This window comes from Arachis ipaensis, chromosome B02 (assembly GCF_000816755.2).
Source record: "Arachis ipaensis cultivar K30076 chromosome B02, Araip1.1, whole genome shotgun sequence".
Lineage (NCBI taxonomy): Eukaryota > Viridiplantae > Streptophyta > Magnoliopsida > Fabales > Fabaceae > Arachis > Arachis ipaensis.
Genome location: NC_029786.2, coordinates 57486953 through 57491248, shown reverse-complemented (window position 1 = coordinate 57491248; position 4296 = coordinate 57486953).

Below are 4296 nucleotides of genomic sequence, written 5' to 3'. Positions count from 1 at the left end.
TGGTGCATCAAAGTTTGATGAACACCAAACTTATTTCTTGTCAAAGGATACATCACAATTAATGCCTTCATTACCGGAAAAGAATTTTTCCATTTATAAGATTTTGGAAAACAACAATTGTATGATTATTGATGCATGAGTTTCTACTTTTCATGAAGCTATGTGGACACCAAACTTAGTGTTTGGCCATATGCTTTGTCAAGATACTCCAAACATGCAAAATGGAATTATTTGTACCATTGGTTTAGTGTGCTTGAAGGCACACCAAACTTAGCATATGTTTCAAAATAGTGCATGCAGTCAATGGACATGTTCATGAAAAGAGAAAAGAATTCATGCTCAATTGATCATAACTTATTGAATTTAAAATGACATGAATCTTAAAGCATGGGTTGCCTCCCATGGAGCGCTCTTTTATTGTCATTAGCTTGACATTGAGGCTTTCTTTTATGGTGGTTGGTGCTTGTAGGGCCTCAATTTGTCTCTTCTGACCGTGATCCTCTTCTTTGTTCTCTGGTGTTCAATTTCAGCATGCTCTAATGAGAGTATGTTGCTGACAGTGTAGTAATCCTCGGTTTGTTGATTTGCCCCCAGCTGTTGATATATCAGTTGCACTTTGTCACCTTTGGAAAGCCCCTCTGTTGGAATCTTTCTATTCTTCCAACTCCTTTTTGCTTTGTTTCTGCGTTTCATCTTTCCTTTTGTTGATCTTTCTTTTCTGGCCGTAGGCTTTCCTTGGGGGCCTCTCTTCTCAGTGGCTAATACTCTAAATTCCTCCTTGGGATTTGGGATTGTGTCACTGGGCAGTGAGTTTGAAGATCTCTCAACAGATACTTGCTTGGAGAGTTGCCCAATCTGCCTCTCTAGGCTCTTTAATGATGCCTCATGGTTTTTGTTTGTTATTTCCTGGTGTTTCATCATTTTTTCTATCAAGGTCTCTAAGTTGGTGAGTCTTTGAGGTTCAGGTGGTGCTTGTGGTGGGTTGTGAGATGTGGGTGGTGGATGATAGGCATTTTGGTTGGTGGGTTGGTTATTGGATTAGTACTGGTTGAGATTAGGGTAGTTAGTTTGAGGTTTTCTGTATGTGTTTTGGTTAGTCTGCTGATGGTTGTAGTTTTGGTTGTTTCTTGGGTTGTTTTGATTTGAGTTCCTCTACCATGGGTGTTGGTTTTGGTTGTGAGTGTCTCCCCATCTGAGGTTGGGGTGATTTTTCCATGAGGGGTTGTAGGTATCACCATAGAATTCATTTGGATTTGAATGCATGTACTGGACTTGTTCCTACTGTTGTTCCTCTTGGATTTCTTCATGCTAATGTTGGCCTTACCTTGTGCACTTGTGGCGCCAACGTTAGCCACCAAGTTAGGGGCTAACGTTGGCGCAAACTTTTGCTCCTCCCCTTGTGATTTTCATCTGCCAACGTTAGCCACCAAGTTAGGGGGCTAACGTTGGCGCAAACTTTTGGTGCCCAGGGAGGTTTTCTTCATGCCAACGTTAGAATTATTGGCGGCCATTCTTGAGATTCGGAAAGTCTAAACCTTGTCTGTGGTATTCCAAGTAGGATCTGGGAAGGGATGACTGTGACGAGCTTCAAACTCACAAGTGCTGGGCGTAGTGACAGACGCAAATGGATCAATAGATCCTATTCCAGTATGAGTAAGAACCGACAGATGATTAGCCTTGCGGTGACAGCGCATTTGGACCATTTTCACTCAGAGGACGGATGGTAGCCATTGACAATGGTGATCCACCAACATACAGCTTGCGATGGAAGGAACCTTGTGTGCATGAAGAAGAAGACAGTAGGAAAGCAGAAATTTAGAAGACAGAGCATCTCCAAAACCTCAACCTGTTCTCCATTACTGCATAACAAGTATTTATTTCATGTTCTTTTACTTTTTACAATTAAATCTAAGAATTATTGATATCCTGACTAAGAGTTATAAGATAACCATAGCTTGCTTCAAGCCGACAATCTCCGTGGGATCGACCCTTACTCACGTAAGGTATTACTTGGACGACCCAGTGCACTTGCTGGTTAGTTGTGCGAAATTGCAAAAGTGTGATTGTGATTTCGTGCACCAAGTTTTTGGCGCCTTTGCCGGGGATTGTTCGAGTTTGGACAACTGACGGTTTATCTTGTTGCTTAGATTAGGAATAATTTATTTTTGTTGGTTTAGAGTCACTAAATTTGAGTCTTTTATTTGAGTTAGTTTCATATTTTAAGTTTGGTGTCAATTGCATGCTTTTATTTTCTTTTAATTTTTCGAATTTGCATGTTCTTAGTTCTTTCTTGATCTTTAAAAATTCTAAGTTTGGTGTCTCCTTTGTGTTTTCCTTTAAATTTTCGAAAATTTGTGTTTGATTTTCTAAAAATTTTAAGTTTGGTGTCCCTTGTGCTTTTATTTACTTAAAAATTTTTCAAAAATGTGTTCTTGGTTTTCATCTTGACATTCAAAGTTTTCTTGTTTGTTCTCTTTGTTTTGATCTAAAATTTCTAAGTTTAGTGTCATTTTGTTGTTTTCCTCTTTCCTCATTAAAATTCAAAAATTAAAAAATATCTTTTCCTTATTTTACTCATAAATTTCGAAATTTTGCATTAAATTAGTCAAAGATTTTCAAAATCATATCCTTTTTTTAGTCAAGTCAAAATTCTAATTTCAAAAATTGATCTTTTCAAATCTTTTTCAAAAATCAAATCTTTTTAATTTCTTCAATCATATCTTTTCAATGATATATTTTTTTTATAGATTGCAATCATATCTTCTCAATCATATCTTTTTCAAAATAATTTTCAATCATATCTTTTTGATTGCTAATTTCAAAATCTTTTTCAAAAAAATCACCTAACTACTTTTCTCTTTCATATTTCGAAAATAACTAAGCATTCTTTTTCCAAAATCTTTTTAATTAATTAATTTAGTTTTCAATTTGCTTTTATTTCATTTTTTTTAATTTTCAAAACTTTTATTTTATCTTCCATTTATTTTGTTTTATTTTATTCGGTTACTTTTAATTAAATCAAAATAAAAAAATTTAAAAATATAATTTATTTGCAATTCATATCAATTCCCTTTTCTCCATCATGGACATAAGTGGAAATGAACAGTCCAGAAAGACTCTGGGGTCATATGCTAACCCCATTACAGCTGCATATGGGAGTAGCATCTATATACCTCCCATCGAAGCAAGCAGTTTTGAGCTAAATTCTCAGCTCATTATCATGGTGCAGCAAAATTGCCAGTATTCCGGTCTTCTACCGGAAGAACCTACTGAGTTTCTGGCACAATTCTTATAAATTGTTGACACAGTACGTGATAAAGAAGTGGATCAGGATGTCTACAGATTATTATTGTTTCCATTTTCTTTAAAAGATCAAGCTAAGAAGTGGTTAAATAACCAACCCACAGCAAGCATAAAAACATGGAGACAGTTAACAGACAAATTCCTGAATCAATTCTACCCTCCAAAAAGGATGACACAGCTAAGGCTGGACATCCAAGGCTTTAAACAAAAGGATCATGAATTCCTTTATAATTCCTGGGAGAGGTACAGAGGGATGCTAAGGAAATGCCCCTCTGAAATATTTTCAGAGTGGGTACAGTTAGACATTTTCTATTATGGGCTTACAGAAAGAGCTCAAATGTCTCTAGACTACTCAGCTGGTGGATCTATACACATGAGAAAGACGATTGAAGAGGCTCAAGAACTCATAGATATGGTTGCTAGAAATCAACATCTGTACTCAAGCAGTGAGTCCTCCATAAAAGAAGAGGCTAGGACAGTAACTACTGATCCTAATCCTCAAGAACAGATTGTTGAACTTAATCAGCAATTACTCCTTGTGACAAAACAATTAGCAGAATTTAAAGAGAAAAATGCTAACAAGAATATGGAAGCACAATTGAATCAGACAAGACAGTAGTTATCTAAACAGATAACAGAAGAATGCCAAGCTGTCCAATTAAGGAGCGAGAAGACATTGAATAAATCAGCTAAAAGTAGCAGAAAGCCAAGAAAGGAACAACTGACAGAGGATGACCAAACCACTGCCCAAAATCCCTCTGAGGACAGCAAGAGCCCAGAGAGGAATAATTCTGGCATTCAAACGCCAGAAAATGGTGAAAGATTAGCGTTAAACTCCCAGTGGATGCCCACTTCTGGCGTTCAAACACCAGAAAAGGGAGAAAAGTTGGCGTTAAACACCCATTCCCTGCCCAGTTCTAGCGTTCAAACGCCAGAAAAGGGTGGGAAGCTAGCGTTAAACGCCCATCCAGCACCCTATCCTGGCGTTCAAAC